The sequence below is a fragment of the Kogia breviceps genome, chromosome 13 (genome assembly GCF_026419965.1).
Source record: "Kogia breviceps isolate mKogBre1 chromosome 13, mKogBre1 haplotype 1, whole genome shotgun sequence".
NCBI classification, from domain to species: domain Eukaryota; kingdom Metazoa; phylum Chordata; class Mammalia; order Artiodactyla; family Physeteridae; genus Kogia; species Kogia breviceps.
The window spans coordinates 67,243,767-67,265,416 of NC_081322.1; the positions used below are offsets into that span (position 1 = coordinate 67,243,767).

At 38.4% G+C, this 21,650-nt stretch overlaps 1 protein-coding gene across 11 annotated transcripts in view; it reads right to left on the minus strand.

The window, feature by feature from the left end:
- Positions 1-21,650, minus strand: part of REPS1 (RALBP1 associated Eps domain containing 1) — an 80,104-nt gene that overhangs the window by 58,169 nt on the left and 285 nt on the right. The window lies entirely within an intron of this gene.

The window sequence follows — 21,650 nt, forward strand, 5'->3', positions numbered from 1 at the left end:
TAAAAGTTAAACATTTAAACACTGGGCTGGGCATCATTCTAAGCACTTTATAAATTAGTTCATTTAGTCTTCATAACAGAAACTTTCATCCCTGAAAGACAGACTTTTACTGCTATTTTACAGATAAGAGAACTAAAGGATAGAGGTAAAGTAACCCACCATAGTCAAAGGAAATGGGGAAGCGGAGGATTCCAGGGCATGTTCTTTCCTACTGCACTATGTTACCACTACAGCTCCTTTACTGGGAGGACTGGAAGCCCATGACCTTCCCTAAGTACACAGAAGAGAGTGGAGCTCTAAAGTGTCTGCACTCGGTGAGTAGAGTTAGAGTGAAAAGAGTTAAGCAGTTGTGATGTAATTTCTTGTACATATTTCTCTATCATTGACCAGTTGTCAGTAAAACACAGGCCTGGGAAATATCTATTATTTGTTTTGTTTGTTTGTTTGTTTACAAATTTATTTTTGGCTGTGTTGGCTCTGTTGCTGCGCATGGGCTTTCTCTAGTTGTGACGAGCTGGTGGGGAGGGGGGATACTCTTCGTTGCAGTGCGCAGGCTCCTCACTGCGGTGGCTTCTCTTGTTGCAGAGCACGGGCTCCAGGTGCACGGGCTTCAGTAGTTGTGGCACGCCAGCTCAGTAGTTGTGGCTTGCAGGCTCTAGAGCGCTAGCTCAGTAGTTGTGGCACATGGGCTTAGTTGCTCGGCGGCATGTGGGATCTTCCTGGACCAAGTCTTGAAGCCGTGTCCCCTGCACTGGCAGGCTGATTCTTAACCACTGCTCCACCAGGGAAGTCCCTCTATTACTTGTGATAAAGAGAAACCCATTTATCCCACTCTTAGGATAATGTTCTAACCTGTGCTATGGGCTATTATTGCAGGTTATTACAGGATGAGGATAACAATGATGATGATTGTGATGGTATTTAACACTGACGGTGTATATACAATGTGTCAAGCACTGTTCCAAGCTCAGTAACATATTAACTAACATAATCATCCTAACAACCTTATGAGGTAGGTACTTCTTTCAAAACAGAAAACTGATATGCTGGTGAGCTTGCTCAAGGACACACAGCAAACAACAGAACTTGGATTGAAACCCATGCACTTAACCACTACATTATTTCACAGGTATTTTCCCAGTGGTAAATTCATATAATAAGCTGTGCTATACCAGAGTTCTACTATGTTACATGATAAAACAAGAGTTGTTAGTTTTGGCGACTAGGTCACGAATCAAGTTTTGATAACTGTTTGCTATGTGAATATAGGTAAGTTACATAATATATTTCATTTCCTCGTAAATAAAAGGCAAATGTTAGATTCTACCTCTAAGATCCCTTCTAGTGAAAATATTATTTCTCTGAATGAAAATTTTATATCAAGTCTGTAACCACAGTACAAACTATCCTCTGAAAACATCTAATTTTAAAAAAATCTATTTCTGCCAAAGTACCAGGCACAGATTATTAGTTACGTGCCCCCTTTTTAAAATGATACATATTTAAACACATATTTAAAATGAATTGTTATGATGAGCAAAAAAATATAAGGAATTATATTCACTGTGTTGGGGATTTAAGTAGGATAATTAAGTCACTTGCTAAACTTTGTCCTGTAAATCTGCCTCCAAAGGAAAGATATCTGGTGTGAAATTCAAGCATCGGTGCTTTTGCTTTGTAAATGAGTGTTTTATCATATTTTTGTATTAAATATTTGATAACAAAAAACTTTCTGTACTCTAGTTTTTTATTATGCCTTAAGGTCAATTTTCCCCTTTATAGGAAGAGAACCAGTGTAATTACTCAAGAAAAATAGGAAAATGACTTGGCTTTCCACATTTGTTTTATAACTGACATTTAGGAACATAATGCACAGAATAAAACACAAACACTACTTGTCCTGAAACCAGGTGTATCTTACAAAATAGATAAAAATTGAAGAACAAAAATAGTACTAAATATAACCATTCAACTAATATGAACCCGTGGTACTGCCTTTAAAAAATGCTGATAAAGTATACATATCAATATCAAATGTTCCATGGCATTTTACTCAATTAGAAAATGCTATAACATACAGAAGTTCATGATGATTCAACGTCAGACCCCCTCAGTCCTTTGGGGCTTATCAGTCTTCCTTTGAGTTTCTTTAACTGCATGCTGTAATAATTAGGTGGTGGCTCAGAGTAGTTTTGCTGAAGACCTCCTTATTCTCCCTTGCTGGTTTACAATGATGCTAGTACCAAGATGCTTTACACTCAGTAAATCTTAATGAACATATCAAATATCAACAAAACACCTTCCATCCCCAACTCAGGATGGTAAGAACAAAGGAAAAATAGCCTCAGGATCTTCCAAAAAGCTACATCCTTTCTAAGAATATAATAATAGTAATAACTAATAGCTATATAGCACTACTCCAAATACCAGGCACCATAGTATTCTACTTATTTTACAAATTCATTTAGTCCCCAAAACAATCCTATACAGATGCTAAATTATTCTCAATATGCAGATGAAAAAAAACGAATGCCCAGAGAAACTAAGGCCCAGGGCAGTGAAATACTTGCTTGAGGGTCAAAAATACTAAGAATTCAACCGCATCTTTAAAATACTATTAAAGACTTTTAGTTGACCAAATGAGGAAATAAACAACATATTATCAAAATTGATGATGAAAAAGCTACTATTTATTGAGTGGTATACCAGTACTTTTCTTTTTTTTTTTTTTTTTTTTTCCCGGTACGCGGGCCTCACACTGTTGTGGCCTCTCCCGTTGCGGAGCGCAGGCTCCGGAAGCACAGGCTCAGTGGCCATGGCTCACGGGCCCAGCCGCTCCGCGGCATGTGGGATCCTCCCGGACCGGGGCACGAACCCGTGTCCCCTGCATTGGCAGGCGGATTCTCAACCACAGCGCCACCAGGGAAGCCCGAGGATTGCCTTTATAAATAAGTACTGGTAGGGATTGCCTTTATAAATAAGTACTGGTAGGGATTGCCTTTATAAATAAGTACTGGTAGGGATTGCCTTTATAAATAAGTACTGGTAGGGATTGCCTTTATAAATAAGTACTGGTAGGGATTGCCTTTATAAATAAGTACTGGTAGGGATTGCCTTTATAAATAAGTACTGGTAGGGATTGCCTTTATAAATAAGTACTGGTAGGGATTGCCTTTATAAATAAGTACTGGTAGGGATTGCCTTTATAAATAAGTACTGGTAGGGCTTCCCTGGTGGCGCAGTGGTTGAGAATCCGCCTGCCAATGCAGGGGACACGGGTTCGTGCCCTGGTCCAGGAGGATCCCACATGCCGCGGAGCGGCTGGGCCCGTGAGCCATGGCCACTGAGCCTGTGCTTCCGGAGCCTGCGCTCCGCAACGGGAGAGGCCACAACAGTGTGAGGCCCGCGTACTGGAGAAAAAAAAAAAAAAAAGACAATCCTCAAACAATTTAAGAACTATGCATTGTTACGTTCATTTTATAAATCAAAACAGTGAGGCAAAGAGAAAGTCCTTGCCCAAGGTCACAGACTAGAAATCAGCAGGGCCAAGATATGAACCCAACTCTGAGAAACTCCAAAGCCTGGCTTTTTCCATTATGTGTTTCCCAAACTTCAGATTCTTGCATACCACCATCACAAGCTCTGCCATGTCTACGGGCGACTTGTCCTATTATGTTCTTAATATTTCTTCTTTAAATCAAGACACTTTAAAAACTTAATAAATTTATTTGAGAAGGAAAATGTATCACTATATAAATGGAAACTAAGTTATCACCTGAGATAAATAGAAAATAACAAAAACAGTAATACATTCAATGAAAACAAAACTGCCATTTAATTTCAGCCAAAATACCACAGTCTGCAAAAAAAAACCTGTTAGTTACCTGTGTTAGAAAGGTGTTAAAAACTTACAAGTAACAAACCGAAACTTTCTCCTTAATCAGATTTGAAAAACAATTCAAAAATATATATAGCTTTCTCACTATGTGCTTTCGCATTTGTTGGGTACATAGCCCACACTTTGGGAAACAAATCATAAGGCTGCTCTACTGCCTCCCTTTAATTCAGTATGCAGCCATGTCTGCAGTCTTTCTTGCACTCATAATATTTTAGAGAATGCTCTAACAAGAAAAGTAGGCAGATTGTTATAATTAGTAGCACCACAGAAATGCCTCAGCCTCAGCAAAATGCTTTCCTCTGAAGTATGCACAATGTTCCAAGTACGCAGTAGGCCCTAGGAGGCATGTAAAGTTCTAACACATGTCCCCTATTCTTAAAAAACTTCTAACCTAGCTGAAAACATAACATACAAATGACAAAGATAAGCTATCATATAAGGCTGTAATCTTATACACTGAAATGTTGGTGTTTTGAACGCAAGTTTTGCCATCTGATGGAGCTGGATCTGAATTCCAGCTTATGTCAAGTATGCAGCCTCTGGAGCCCCAGTTTTCTCAGTTATAAAATGGAAATAATATATATATTCTCTAAGTTTAAAATTAAAATATGTCAAATAGCTCAATGCCTGACCCATAGCAGGTGCTATGTAATTAATACTTGTTTCTGTAAGAATTAGAGAGAAGTTACTATGAGTTGGAAATATTTGTTAGGAAAAAAAAAAAAAAAAAAAAAAAAGCCTAACCTGGATGTTAAAGAATGGACAGGTTTTTGGGTAAGTAGTCAAGATGGGCATTCGAACTGGAGGGGTGGCCGACAGGTCAAAGTAGGGATTATAGTGTGGTGAGGTAGTAAACTGGACCAAACTAGATGGAGAGGGTTCTAAATGCCAGACTAATCTTTACTGAGCACTTCTGAAGAGTATCATATAAGTTTTTAGAAATTCGCTTTTTTGTTCTTTAGCAATTACAGAAAAGCTAGTTAAGACTTAGGAGGCTACTGCAGTAGTGTAGCAATAACATAGTCAGAGCTCAGAAAATAATTTAATGCAAAGGACAGAAAAGGATGATTGGCTGAGATTTTTCAGAGAAAGAAAATCTGAAGGACTTTGTAGGCTGAAAATAAGAAAAGGGGTCAAAGCTAACTCTACACAAGAGAAAGACACAGTAGGAAGACAGGATGCTTAAAGATATATAATAACATAATAATTTAGCATCACAGAGGACAAAAAGAAGAGACAATATCCACCAAGAATTAATTCAGTATCAATTACAAGGGAGATGATAAAACAGAATGAAACCTAAGAAAATATAACTGGACTTGGTGGCTAGGATAAAGGTGAACTTTAAGAGTATCTTTTTTTTTTCTTTTTTTTTTTTTAAGGGGTAGGGTAGGAGGCACAGGAAAAAGTTAGGTCACTAGTACAGACAGTAGAGAAGAAATCTGGGTCATTTGTTACTTGGCAGTAAAAGAAAAATAGGAAGGCAGATAGATGGGTGTACAGTCAAATAAATAACACAGGAAGCAAAAAGGAACACTATTAGAAAATAACCATTATACAATACAATTAGTAAATTTGACAATTCTGTTTTTGCCCTTTGTTAGGTGTGAGAAACACAAGTTTGGATTTACTCCAGAAACAAGTCTTAGGGGTAATCTACAGAAATGTGATTAGGGAAGTAAAAGATTTCTATCTCTACGAGTTTTAAATTGTGGGTAGTATTAGAAAACCTAACTATAAATTCCTTTCCTCTGGTTATTAAATCCTTAGCTTCCTGAAGGCAGGCACAGAATACAGTAAGCTCTTAGATTTCAAAGGTTTAACATCAGTAGTTTCTACTATTCCTGTGAGATTTACATTGACCGTGACAAGTAGTATAATCTGTAATTCCGACACGGCACAAATCTCAATGGCCTGTGCTAGGGAATGTGCAATTGCTCTGTGATATCATGTGAGTGTACCTAGCACCCTCTCTCTAAATGGATTTGTGGTCTTCTCCTTTCAGCCAGGTACATTGGAACTGGACAAAAGCTGTGCTTTATTATATTTTATAAAGAAAATATAAGCAACAGTGCCAAGATATCCAGATTCCACCATGATTTATTTTAGTTGCCAACAAATTCCTATTTTGTTTCTTTTAAACTTCTTAAATTCTGCTATTAAAAAAAAAAAGAATAGGGAAAAAACATTCTGAAAGGGAGGGAGAGGGAACTGGCAATGTTGGTCAGCAAAGCTGCAAAGTCAAAACTCAAGAGACTTCTGTGCTATTTGTTCCTGTTCTTGCTGCCTCCTCCTCTCGTCATGCCCAGAATACTGACTGGGGTGGGGAGAGAGTACCCATAGCACTAGCAGTGGAACATCCAAGGCTGCAAGCTTCATCACCCCCACGTTTTACTTTCCTGGGTAAGGACCCCAGAAGTGTCTTAATTCATCACCCTAATCACATCCATGTATGCACAGCAATAGCAGAGCTAAGCAACTGGCTTCCCTAAATAGTTAGCTCTGTTTTATAAACATCTACTATGTGCTTTTGCTGCTCTAGATAATCATGAGGTCATGAAAGAAAAGAAACCTGAATGTTATTTATGGTTTACTTATAATATTTACTTATAATATTGTTGGGATGTAAATATCCTGGAAAAGCAGTTAAGCAATGACATAAATGAACAAAAAGCAGTAACAGTGCAAAACACATACAGAAGGATAGGCAGGAGGCAAATGAGAGTCAGAGAGAAGGTAAGGTTGTTCAAGTGAGATTTCCAAACATATAAAAACTAAGGCACATTTTTAATAAAAGGGAGAGGATGGAAGCACGGAAGCCGGGGGATGGTACTGCAGATGAAGAAAGTAACATTATGAGGAAAAAAAAAACCTAACAAGTAACCGTGTGAGAAACAGAAACAGAAAACAGATCTGCTAGAACACAAAGTCCATGTTAGAAGAATAATCAGAAACAAGATTGTGAGATGTGGGAGTGAGTTGGTAGATAACAACTACCAGTATGGGAAGATTACAGAAAGGGGGTTATCTGGTAGGAGGATTAGGGGAAAGTTCAAAGAAGCAGGATGTCAAACCATTGGGTTGGCCAAAAAGTTCATTCGGGGTTTTCCGTTTTCTTTCTAATTCCATGAAAACAGTACAACATTGTCTTTTATGAACATCAAGATTTTCCTTGATGATTCAGAATTTTTTAGGTAAATATCACATCTGGGATAAAATTTTTGAAGGAAACTAAAGAACTATAAAAAATGAGTTAGTTTACAAATATCTCAATATAGAGAACTCATCAAGAGAAGGATTTGCTCTGGATCCTAAGGAAAAATACAGAATAAATAAAACCTCAGTAACAGTGTAGAGAATGTAAAAGAAAAACCAAGTATGTATTAGTCAAAAGTCTAAATTAGAACACATTTTTGAAAGAGTAATGTACCAACTTGTCAGGAAAGCAATCCGACTTCCACTCATGCCTCCATGAAACCCAATATTGAGCTTGGTAGCACGTGACAGATGACTCTTTCCATAACTCTCCTCCCTTTCCTTGTTTCTCTGCTTTCCCTCCAATGCCTCAGGCAGCTACTACCTCAGGCTTCCTTTTGCTCTCTCCTTTCTTTCACTCCACAAATTCATCCTGGCTGATCTTATTTATCTATGGCATAAACTGCCATTCCTATGCTAAGGAGATCCAAACCAGGTTACCAAGAACCCTCTCCTAAGTTTCAGTCCTCTGGAGAAGCAGGTCCTCATAAAGTTAAACAAATTAATATTATCTAGATTTCACAGAGGAGACATTGACTAAGTCGGCTTTAGCAGATAAAGCTATTCTGTTTAGCCATCTTTTAGAATGTTATTTGTGTTTTAGAGTATTATTTGTATTTTATATAAAAAGTTTAAAATTTTATCCCTTTATTTCAATAAAATTATTAATTTATTTAGCAAACTACCGAAAGTAAACAATGGCATCTAAGTAAATGTAGCAGAAGGATCTATTTTTAAGTTTTATTTACAAAACTATCCCAAGACACGCTGCTGAAAGACATGGATAAACAGGACTTGTTACAATAACTCTTAGAACCTAACAGGACTCACAGCAGTACAGGGACTCCACAAGCTGGTGTGGCGACCTCAGCGTGATCTGTAAATGTCAAGTAACTCTAAAGAAGAAACTGGGGAATTTAGAATATTGAGAGATATAGTAGACGGTAAAGATATGAGCATGGAAGTGGGATAATAAGAATTTAATCATATAATATTTAGGAAGTAGAGCAAAGTGGTTAAGAAAAGGACACTTAAATCTAAGCTCTACCACTTTTGAGCTATGTGACCTTGTAATAAGTTACTTGTCCTTTCTTTATCTTCATTTTAAAAGCAGGGATAGTAAACTGTACCCACTTCACAAATTAATATTTGTAAAGGGGTGCAAACAGTACCTGACATACAGTAGGCAGTACACCGGCATTTATTATTACTATTATTATTTGAACTGGGTGCAATATATATTCAAGCTAGTGATAAGCAAACATATTTGGGGGAAAAAAAAGGATAAATCCATGCTCACTCATTTAACACTCAACAAATGTTAACTACCTACAATGTGCCAGAGATATAGTTGTGAACCAGATAGGAACCCCCTGCTAGGTTCTTGGAGCTTAGGAGAAAGATTTAAGTTTTCCAGAAGAGCAGGAACCATGTCTCTTCCATTCACCTCTGCATACTCCATGGCCCTGGTGCATACCCTGATGCATAATAGGTGTTTAATAGTATTTGTTGTTGTTGTTTTAACACCTTTAATGGAGTATAATAGCTTTACAATGGTGTGTTAGTTTCTGCTTTATAACAAAGTGAATCAGTTATACATATACACATGTTCCCATATCTCTTCCCTCTTGCATCTCCCTCCCTCCCACCCTCCCTATCCCACCCCTCTAGGTGGTCACAAACCACTGAGCTGATCTCCCTGTGCCACGCGGCTGCTTCCCACTAGCTAGTATTTGTTGAATTAATGAATGATGTAATTGTAAGATATTAAACAGAAGAAAGTACTCTGAATATACGGAAAGCAGAATTCAATAGAACCATCCCTGAAGAAACGGTACAGCAACGCTCCAGGATAACTCACCCTCAAGGAATTTTTCCACACATCTACTAATTGTTGAGGATCATGAGAGCATCCAATTTCTTATTAATTAAATGGGGATAATATCTGTCAGGCTTATATTATAAAGACTGAAAGAGATCTTGTGTTAAATGAGAAGCACAAAGCTGCAACGAGACGCTGATGGGAAAGGGTAGGCTAGACTGTTCTAGCTCTGAGGCTCATTCCTCAGCTAAATGCAATTTCTTTGACTTGGAGGTTGCTTGCAAACAGCTAAGACCTCTTACTTTAAATGTGCAAATGCCTTTTGGGTTTAACAACCAAGGTTCAACTCTTTGGAGGCTGGACTAAGTTCAGGTAAAGAGACGTTACACTTCCTCATCCACCTTGCCTTCCTAACAGTCTCAAGATAGTTTCAGAAAATTTCTGAAGTCATAAGTAAGAATACCTAAATCTCTACACAAAAGTGCAATTTACCATCTACTCTGAAAGGACATTTCAAGTACACTAAGTTAAGTTTGCATGCCTCATTTCTATTGAATGGCCTCATTCAGGAACCACCACCAAGTCTGCACAAGCTTCTAAAGCCACCCAGCTGCTGCTCTCAAGCTTTCAAATGCCCACTAAACCTTGCTGCCCAGATGGACTGAACATGACATGGATGTGCTCACTCAGCACATTGCGTTCAACTAAACTAGGCCCCCCCCCCACTTCTTTATTCCATTAATGGTTATCATCATTCCGCAAGCCACGTAGGCTCAAAACCTCAGAATTATCCTTTATTTTAGTATTTTGGTGGTACACTTCACTTCAGGAGTAAAAATCCTCTAATTACACCGTGAAAGGGAGAAACACAAGGCATTACTGATAGGATCAAAGGATTGAGGGCTGCGTAGTAAGTTCAATGCAACAAAAACAACAAAACATATAAAGCTAGGTTTGAAGAACAATGGGGAGATTTTTTACTACCATTAAAGCCAAGATCCTACAAATTATGAAATTTTCCTTAATAGAGCAGAGCTTGAGTGAACGAAACTTCTCTGATCACCCTCTAAGAGCCAGGCACTACATTAGATTTACATGTTACTTCACTGTGGTATTATGAAACTTTTGGATTTGGTATCATCCTCAGTCTACAGATGAGGAAATGGGAGTCTTCAAATGGGGTTAATTAAGTTACTTGCTCAGAGCAAGAAAGTTAATAAGCACTGAGGTGGAGATTCAAATCTAGAACTGTCACATTCCTAAGTCTATGCAATGTTGACCATACTCAATACTTGCTGATGCAGAAAATCACAAGGGTGTTGTAAGTAAATACTTTTCTATGAAATATAATTAAGTGCTTTAGAAAAATATGAATTCTTCTAAACTATTAATAACATACAATACCAATAAACACTGTAGTTTAAGCAGTCAAACCTCTGATCCTTCTAGTCACAAATGAGACAACAAGAAAAATCAAAAATACTCTTGAATAGTTTCTAGACAATAATTTCTTTTCGTAAGGACATAGATATTCCTATTTCCACATGCAACATTTTACATAATCCACAGACAAGAAGCAATAATCACTCTTAGATCAGCACTCTTAGCAGCTATTTTTTATCCAAAGGAGCACATTAATATAGGGACTTCTCTGGTGGCACAGTGGATAAGAATCGCCTGCCAGTGCAGGGGACATGGGTTCAATCCCTGGTCTGCTTAGATCCCGCATGCCGTGAAGCAACTAAGCCCATGCGCCACAACTACTGAGCCTGCGCTCTAGAGCCCGCCCGCCTAGAGCCCGTGCTCCACAACAAGAGAAGCCACTACAAGGAGAAGCCCACGCACTGCAAGAAAGAGTAGCCCCCGCTCGACGCAACTAGAGAGAGCCCACACACAGCAACAAAGACCCAATGCAGCCAAAAATAAATAAAAAATTAAATCTTAAAAAAAAAAAATATATATATATATATATATATATATATATAAAATGTGGCCCAAGATCTATCTACTTATGCAAACTCAAATTGGATACAGCAACTTAGAGATACTACGAAGACAACAAATCAGTGCCTCTAAGTAAAGAAGCTTTTTTTTTTTACAGAAAGAATCATGATAGTGACAGTAATTATTTCAATAAAAGAAAGCAACCAGAGGTAGTCCTGTAGATTGAAACCACTATTTCATTAAAATTATTATAATTGGGCACAATTATTTCAAACTCAGATTTTTGAAGTATATTTCTATAATTTTCCATACAATTAATTAAGATATCTGAGTTAAATGTATACAAAGTCAGCTTACTATTCAAAGTCAATAGATGGAAATTGATTTCCATTATTCCAAATCACAATTTTTTCAACCCCTTCTTAATCTATTAAATAATGTACTTATTTATACCCAGTTGTAATGAATCTTCATATGGCAATCTCTTCCATACATAATATCTATTGATATATCACCTTTCATATGATATTCAAAACACAAATGCATAACCAAATGCCAGATTACATTAAGTTACACTGAGGTTTTGTAATTAAAATTATATAGACAGCACAGAGTCCTTCATTCTCACCTGTGTATTCTCCAAGATGACTATTTCATGCATTACCCTCACTCTCCAAATTATTAAAGTTTTAATTTACAGTTTTGAGGTATAATTTATACATCACAAAATTCAACCATAAGTGTACAATTCATTGAGCTTTAAGAAAGTTTATAGAGTTGTGCATCATCACTACAATCCAATCGTAGAACTTTTCCATCACATCACCCCCAAAATCTTCCTCCAGAGTGTTTCCACTCCTGCCCTGACCTCAGGTATCCACTGTTCTGCTTTCTGTATAGATTTGCCCTTTCTAGACATTTCATATAAATGCAACCACACAATACATACTCTTTTCTGTTTGGCTTCTGTCATTTATCAGGTTTTTGATATTCATCTTTGCGGTAGCATTTACCAGTAATTTGTTCCTCTTTATTATAGAATAGTATTCCACTGTATGGATATACCATATTTTGTTTATCACCATTTGAGGGACATTTGGATTGCTTTCCAATTTTTGACTATTGTGAATAATACTGCTAAAATGGACATGTGCAGTTCTTTGTGTGCACACATCTTCGTTTCTGTTGGATAGATTCCTAAGAGTGGAACTGCTGGTTTGTATGGTAAGCATATGTTTAACTTTTTAAGAAAAAGCCAAACTTTTCCAAAATGGCTGTACCATTTACCTTTCCAAGAGCAGTGTACAGGATTCCAGTTTCTCCACAATACCAGTAATAGGTAATGTCAGTCTTAAATTATAGACGTTTAAGTGGGTGTGTTACAATATATCATTACAATTTAATTTGCATTTCCTTAATGACTAATGATGTTGAACATCATTTCATATGCTTATTGGCCATTTATAATGTCTTCTTTGGTGAAATACCTATTAAAGTCTTTTGCCCATTTTTTAATTGGGTTTTTTTCTGCATAATTGAGTTGTAAGATTTCTTTATATATTCTAGATTAAAGACCTTTACCAAGTTTGTAATATTCAAATATTTTCTGAGAGTCTGTGGCTTGTCTTTTTATTTTCTTAAGTATCTTCTGAAGTGTAAAAAGTTTTAAAACTTCATTAAAGAAGTCCAATTTATCAGTTTTCTCTTTAATGATCCATGCATTTGGTGCCATATCTAAGAACTCTGCCTAACACAGGGTCACAAAGATTTTCTCCTATGTAATATTTAGAATTTTTATAGCTTTAGGTTTTACAATTACAAATTTACAAAGTCTATGATTTACTTTGAGATAATTTCATGTACGGTTGTGAAGTATATAAAACAGTATGTCTAAATCCATTTTTTAAAATTTACAAATATCCAATTGTCCCAGCACCATTTGTTGAAAAGACTATCCTTTGCCCATTGAACTGTTCTGGCACTTTTCCAAAAACCACGTGATCATAATTATAAGGGTTAATTTCTGGACTTTCAATTCTGTTCCACTGACCTATAATGATTATCCTTATGCCAGTCACACTGTCTTGATCACTACAGATAAGTTTTAAAATTAGACAGGGTAAGTCTCCTATTTTGTTCTCAAAAATGCTTTGGCTATTCTAGATCCTCTGCATTTCCTTATAAATTTTAGGATCAGCTTGACAATTTCTACAAAAGTCTACTGGAATTTTGACAGGTATTTTACTGAATCTATAGATCAATTTGGGGAACTGCCATCTTAACATTCTATCTTCCAATCTATGAATACAGACTATCTCTCCATTTATTTAAAAAAAAAAAAAAATCTTTATTTAGGGGAATTCCCTGGCGGTCCAGTGGTTGGGACCCCACGCTCTCACTGCCGAGGGCCTGGGTTCAATCCCTGGTCGGGGAACTGGGATACCACAGGCTGCACAGTGCAGCCAAAAAAAACCAAAAACTTGTTTAATTTCTCTCAGTAATGTTTTGTAATATAAACATCTTGGTGCTCTTTTTTTGTTAAGTTTATTCCTAAGTGTTTTATTCTTTTTGATGCTACTGTGACTAGACTTTTTTTTCCCTTTCTCTCCTCCTATTGAAATTGTGGAAGTTTTCCGTTTCTTATCAAAGAACTGCTGCCCTGTGCGATCAGGATCCTAGACCATTCTTGCTCTCTCAAGGACTTCTCTCCTCATCTTCCTTCCTTCCCTTATTAATCCTAACAACTAAAACCACGCTGCAATACTCCTTATATACTCAAAAAAACAAAGACGTCCTTCACATCCTCATACTTCCGCTTTGGCCCCATGTCTGTTTCCTTTAACTTCTTTAAACCCAATTTCTAGTTCCTGGGCCACTGTGTATCCCTCAAGTCACTCAAATCTGGCTTCCACCTCTACCAGTCTATGACACTGGCTCATTATGGTCACTGATGACCTTTAGGTTGCCAAATCCAACAGCCATATTTCTGCCCATATCTTCTCAACCTCTCAGCCAAACTCAACAGTTAAGTATCCCTTTCTTGAAACACTTGCATTACTTGGCATCCATGACATCATCCAATATATATTCCCAATTTCCCTACAACCACTCGGGCTGTCCTTCTTAGCTTCCTTCCTAGGGGGCTTCCAGTTTACCCAACTTAGAAATGTGCAGTGTTCCTCAGGTTCCTATTTCTAACCAATCCTTCTTTCCTCTCTATAGTCTCTTCTTCAGTGATTTCACCTATTTGCATGGCTTTGAATATCACTAACACACTGATAAGCTTCAAACTGACATCTCCAAGCCAAATATCTCTGAGTTCCTCAAGATTTGATGATCCTCTCTGATAGAGGCCTTCTTAACAATCTCACAGGCTTCTGACAACTTAAGATTGAGAAAAGAAAACTCCCAAATTCACCATTACCTTCCACCCAAATAACACAAAAAACTCTGAAAAACCCATTCGTCTTCCAGGCATCCAATAATGGTGACTTCCAGCAACATCCCCGAATGTTTCCCCCGGTTATATTCCATATCCAATCCATTATCACATCCTCCTATTTCTACCACCTACAAATATCTCAAATATGTCCACTCCTCTCCACCTACTGCCTCACTAATCTAAGCCATCATGGTCTCCTACCTGAACTACTGTATATCCAGTGGCCAATCTGCTTCTGCTTGCCCCAGTGTTCTCTTCTCTACACAGCAGGGTAAACTTCGACAAATATACTTTGGATGCTGCCACTTCCCTGAATATAAACTTCCATTCTTTTATAATCCAAACTCTTTATCCCTGTGTACAAGGCCCTGCAGCTTGTGGCCCCTGCCATTCTCCCCTCTTGCCCATAATGCTCCAGCTTTTCATCTCCTCAAACACACAGAGCTCTTCATGTGCTGTTCAGGCCCTTTGAGTGGTCAGTCCTTCTATGTGAAACATCTCATTCTCACGCCCTTACCCCATCCCCGTCTCCTCAGAGAGGCCTTCCCTTACACCTAAGTAGGTCTGCATAGCCTCCCAGGATTCCCCATGAATACAGTTCTCTCCCTTTTTAACATTACCACAAGTTATAATCCATGAAGGCAGGGAAGATTTCTGAGTTTTCACCACCATATACACACCCTGAGTATAAACAGTAGCCATGAAGAAATATTTCCTGAAAATATACAAAACTGACTTAAGAAAGACCTATGTTCAGCTTTCCCAGGTCTGCCTGCTCGTTCCTTAAAACTGTCTTAATGCAGAGGTCCATGGGATGAGCTTGACTAGGTTGGGGGAAGGCTGGCAATCTCAAATTATATGCAAATTTTTGTGTAACTATGTTTTCTAAGCAGATGTCCAGCACGTGCAACAGGAATCTCTTTTTTTTTTTTTTTAACATCTTTATTGGAGTATAATTGCTTTACAGTGGTTAGTTTCTGCTGTATAACAAAGTGAATCAGCTATACATATATATATATATATATATATATATATATATATATCCCCATATCTCCTCCCTCTTGCGTCTCCCTCCCACCCTCCCTATCCCACCCCTCTAGATGGTCACAGAGCACCGAGTTGATCTCCCTGTGCCATGCGGCTGCTTCCCACTAGCTATCTATTTTACGTTTGGTAGTGTATATATGTCCATGCCACTCTCTCACTTCGTCCCAGCTTACCCTTCCCCCTCCCTGTGTCAAGTCCATTCTCTACGTCTGCATCTTTATTCCTGTCCTGCCCCTAGGTTCTTCAGAACCATTTTTTTTTTTTTTTTTAGATTCCATATATATGTGTTAGCATACGGTATTTGTTTTTCTCTTTCTGACTTACTTCACTCTGTATGACAGACTCTAGGTCCATCCGCCTCACTACAAAAATCTCAATTTCGTTTCTTTTTATGGCTGAGTAATATTCCATTGCATATATGTGCCATATCTTCTTTATCCATTCATCTGTCAATGGACACTTAGGTGTGCAACAGGAATCTCAAAGGAATCCACAACCAAAAAAGATGTTAGACGGAAATACACAGTCTAATAAATTCTGTCTTCATCACTTAACAAAAGAGGCTTAAATTCTACATAGAGTCAATTCTTAAAACAAAAGAGATGTGGTTTTAAGACTTTTAAGTCCTATAATTTATCAAACTGCAATAAAATTTGGTATATGGTATAAACTTTAAAAAAAGATTTCTGAAGCAAAGTTATTATTACAACCTGATTTTTATGTCATGCCTATATATGCAATCCATCAACCATAAATTCATTACATAGAGGCAGAGGGAAATGACAAATCAAGATGCATCTATCACAGGAAAGGCTACAGAAAATGAAACATATATCAGGGAAAACATCAGAAATGCCAAGTCTTATCACCCATTTCAAATTCCCACTGACCAGACACCTTGAAGAACTAAGTACCACGGACTTTAAAACACTTTCGTCAGTTCCCTCATATATAAACTCACCTCAGCATTCTAGGCAAGATTCTCCTCTTCAAATCTCCCAAAGTGTGTAAAAGAAATCAATTCCAGTTTCAAATAGCATATCAACGAATTTCAAGCTGTGTGGCTACTTTCTTAAGGATGTGGCCTGACACAGTGGCCATCCCTACACTATAACCTCTCCTTTGAAAACCCCAATTCAATCATTTCCATGGTGAGAACTAAAATCCAGGCATTAAAGTGATTTGTTCAAGGTCAGGGCTGGAACTTGCCTTCCATGTTTAGTTCTCCTTACATCAACTTCTCACACCCTTTTAGATCTCTGTCAAAATGCCTAGCTTGAATTCTCAAGACACTAAGACTCTAACTCTGGCCTACTGGCTAAAAAAAAGAAGACTAAAAGTACATTATGATATAGGAAAGAAAATAATTTTAAGTAAATATGACTACAGAGAGCCATGAAGTGTGACTTCTTTCACAAACAGTATGTTTTTCAACTGTGTATAGTAAAGTGTCTGTTCAAGGTAAGATTATTTTTATAGTTTGTTATAATTTTTTAGTGATTACAAACAAAATCACTACTCCAGAACAACAAACTTGACATTTATTTCATTAAGTATTAAGTTTGTAACTTTCAATGCATAAAGGAGGCTTTGCTTCTCTATTTTAATCCTATCTCTAACGAGTAGTTCACATAATTGAACAAATTTCGAGAGACAAAATGGTTTATGTTTCATTGTCGTCACTTTTCCTCCATTAAACTACTGTGTTATTCAAATATTCTACCAAGATATTGCTCAACACAAATGAACTGAAAGATTTTCTCAGCCTCATTTATAGGATACATTGCTTATAATCTTCAATAAAAGAACAGTTAGTACTAGAAGCTTTTATCAAGCTATTATTCATTCAAAGTCTATATGAAGTTTTAAAACTTTTCCCAAAGATGAAATTTTAAGTAAAAGCTAGAAAAGCATACTGATTAGTGTGGTAAATAGCATACCTTCCCTAATGTTAATTCCTCATGATTAAATCCTATGAGCCAGATTTTTCTCCCCCTCGTCTTGTTCCTCTCTGGTGTGCAGCATAATTCTATAAAGCTTTAGCTTACTCGCTTTAGCTATTAACACACTGTCTCCCCAAAACAAACTCTTAAACTCAGAACAGGTTTTACTCTGGTATTCCAAAACAAGTGTAATGAACGTTTCTCAAGACGTTTGACAGTTGTAGCAATGTAAAACTCAGGATACCAACTACAAGAATCTTCCTATTTTTCTTAAGTGGCTGTGTTTCCAGACATCATCATACATAAAATTATTTATTTTGCAAAGGAGGAAATCCACACATATATCTCAAAATCAAATAATTTTAGGTCTCTACTCTTCATAAGAACTATGGGCAAACCAATCACATGAACAGTGAAAAGCAGGAAAGAGCTGAGGTGGCAAGAAGTAATGGTAAAGGAGAGGTACTCTATTCACTAACTAGTTATTTTTGTTTGTTTTGAATTTTATTTTATTTTTACCTTTTTATACAGTATATTCTTATTAGTCATCAATTTTTATACACATCAGTGTATACAACTAACTAGTTATTTAACTTCTCTGCCTATCAAGTTCCTAGTTAATAAACAAGAATACTACTCACTTCCCAGGGTTCTTACAAGGATCAAATGAGTTCCTGAATGAAAATGATCTGCCCAGTAAAAGAACATAACAGGCACTCAATAAATGCCAGCTCCTTCCTCCTTCAGTTCTGGGCCCTCTGTTCTTTGTCCTCTATACTCATTCCCTCAGATGACTCAGCTTTCTCATGACTTTTATTAACAAATGCTGAAAACTACCACATCAATCAAAGCCCTGATGTGTAAATCCATGCCTACAGTGTGAGAAGCTGTCTGGCCTCTACCTCCAAGATACTCAGGTGAGAAAGAGAAGAGACCCCAAACACGTGAATTTCACTGTAATAACCAGCACTCAGGGTGGACAAATCACACGTTTCCAACTATCCCCTGGAGATTTGCAATGCCGTCTCAAAATGCCTGAAATCAAACTCATTATCAACTTTTTAAAAATCAGGCCCTCTTACTGCCCCTTTTCTAATTGTGAGTGGTGTCCAACAGAGAGTAACACTTGCCCTACTCTTCTCTCATCAAAATATGACCAGGCAACCCAAGCCCATCAGGTCTATCTGCATAATCTCTACTTTATCTTCAGCCTCATTTTCTGTCCCACTGTCACCACCAGAGTCCACATCAGGTTTTCTGAATCTCGGCACTGCTGACATTTTGGGACAGGTGATTCTTTGCTGTAGGGGCTGTTCTGTGCATTGCAGGCTGTTTTAGTAGCACTCCTGCCTCTACCTACTAGACACCAATTGAACTGCTCCCTCTCCCGGAGTCATGACAACCAAAAATGTCTCCAAAGGCCTCCTGCGGGGGGGCAAAATCACACTCCCCGTAGTCTCCCCCACTCCCACATTTGAGTCCCATAGCCCGGTATGTGCAAGAGAATCAGTCCCCAAATTCGTCTCCAGTTTCTTTCCTCTACTTCCGGATGCTCTGATCTTCTAAATGCCTCCTAAAGCACTGCTTTTACCAGTCAGTTCTCTTAAATCTACAACTCCCTGCCACCTTCACAATTTGTTCAAAGCTCTCCACCCAGCCTTGATAATCTGGTCTCAATGAAACATTATCCCACAAAGCACCTCACACTGCGGCTACCCAGCAGCCCTTCAATAACACAGACCTGTTCATCCAGCCCCTCCTTTCTGTTCTACTGCTGTCACCCTGGTTTGGGTGCCCAGTACCCAGCATCCATTCCGGACCACTGCTCGAGCCTCCTTCCCCACCCTCTACTCTCTCCCTCAAAGTAAAAAACTATCATTGAGTCTCCATTGCCTACTGAAATATGAAATCTGCCTGTTCTTTAGAATCTTTCCTACCATGGTCTCTTTCTGACTCTATGTTCCAGTATCCCCAAAACACACTCTAGCTTCAGCAAAACCTGTCTATCTGCTAGTCCTTGCAAAAAGGCTCCTTCCCACACTTTCCACCTTTGGTCGTGTTTTTTCTCTGCCTGGAAGTCCTCTTCATCCCTCCACACTAATTTAAGGTCCACCTGGATTATGTCAAGAGGCCTTTCCTGGGCATACCCTCCTTTATCCTCTCTTAGGGCATTCACATTGCTTTATGTTACACATGTGTATTCCTGTAGTTTACAAGGTCCTTGAGAACTTCTTACTCCTGTTTTGATGCCCTGCAATGCCTAGCCCAGTGCTAAGTAAAAACTAAACATTACACGTGAGTTGCCCCAAACGTTTCCCACTTAGGAAGCAAGGGAGGGCTGTGTTTTCAGACAATGCTGAACTTCCATAAGGGAATTGTCCATATTTCTCTTTTGTTCCACATTTTATGTGTCAGGCCAATTTTTAAGTAAACTGCCTGCAAAATACCCAGAAAGCTGTAAGAATTCTGCTTCTGCTTCAGGGAGTTCCTAGTTTCCAACGTGTAACTGAATCCTGACTATTTACGCTATTTAAGTTCTCTCTTTATAAAAAAGGCAACAGAAATTTATTTTTGAGTGTTAATAAAATTGAGCACAACATGAAAATAACTTGGATTGGATTAAACATATTTTAAACAAAGGTTAATTAATGCTAATTTGCATCCCGAATAACTTAAAGTCTTCATGCACTCTTTTTTTTTTTTTTTTTTACAACATGCACTCTTAAAAATATGAAAGTCAGTTTATTTCAGCTCCCCCCACCCCAGACATAATAAGCCAAACAGAACACGGGGAGGTTTCCCCTTAATTTTAGTTTTTTAATGACTTGAAAGTATTTCTACAAAAAGAGCAAAATCATTAATGAGCATGTTCTGACCAGACCTACTCCTGTAAGTCTAACTCCAAAGCCATATGGTGAGCGTAGAGTACCCGCACAGCCGCGGACCCCGTTTTGTATGCCCCTGAGCTAAGAATGATTTTTACATTTTTAAAGGGCTGTAAGAATGAAAACAAAGAATATACATAAAGAGACTGTATGTGGCCAGCAGAGCGTAAAATACTTACTTTGTCTGTTTTCAGCAGAATGAATATGAGACTCCTAGCTGCTGATATGTAAGACACCGAACTTTTCCTCCCAAAATTTTTTAAAAGCAACGTAAAACAAACAAGATTATGCGAAAAGACAGAACTCATTCAATTTAGTCATAGCTAGTGCACAGGTAACTTCTAAAGCAGAGGCCTTGGGGACATTTTTATATTTCCCAGAATTTTTGTTAGAAGCACACTTACGCTTGAAGCGTTGAGAGCGCTTGGCCCAAAGCCACACTGGGGGTCAACAGAGTGCGGTCAAGGACCCAGGTGTGAAAAGTCCTCATTCAGGGCTCTCCGCAGTGCACTACATCATACCTATGCACGTGGCTCTAAGTTCTGGAGATCTGGATAACTGGCTTGGATCATCATAAAGATGAAGCTTAAAACCTGTTCCTGATATGCTGTTTAGACAGACTCTCACTAGCAGCTATGAATCATTAAACACAGAGTAACATCAATGCTCACCACATACATTAGAGAGGAACTTCCAGGAAGCCTTCTATTTTAAAAGCAGACGTGATGAAGAAAGCTTAAAACTTACTCTGCTTGCTCCTCTAGGGCTACAGATTGAAGCAAATATGCACCTTTGACTTCAAGTTGCTCAATACTTATCTCCCAACCCAATCCACAAATTCCACCAAGTGCTATCGAATGCCAATCGAAAACCTATCCAGTTTACATCAGCCACGCATCCTATAAAGTTCTTTTCATAGCTACTTGCAAACTACTAGCTAAAAGTTCAAATTTTTTAATCTCCCTAAGAACTGAGCTTCCTTAAAATATAAAAAAGTAGATACCAGGATCCAGGATTCAAAAACATGGTTAACAATCCAAGATCTTTCATCTGAAGTTGCTCTTCCAGTGTTGAAAAACACAGATTCTGAGGGGCAACCGAGAGATACAGGACTTACGCTCTCCAGAGATAATACACAGACCCACCCCCCCACCCCCACCCCCATCGTATCTTTGCATGACTTTTGTCCTCGAAGAGCAACCCCCTTCCCCTCGCGAGTCCGGGCCTTCCGGGCACCTGCGGCCCCGGCCCGCAGCGGAGAAACCCGGGGAAACCTGCCCACCGCCGGCCCTTCTGGAAACGGCGCCCACTCCCACCTCGAGGAGGCTGGCGGCTGGAGGCCCGAGCCGCCGGGAAGCTACCCCTCGGCGGCCGGCCGGCCCCCCGGACGCGGCGGATGGGGACGGCGGCGGTG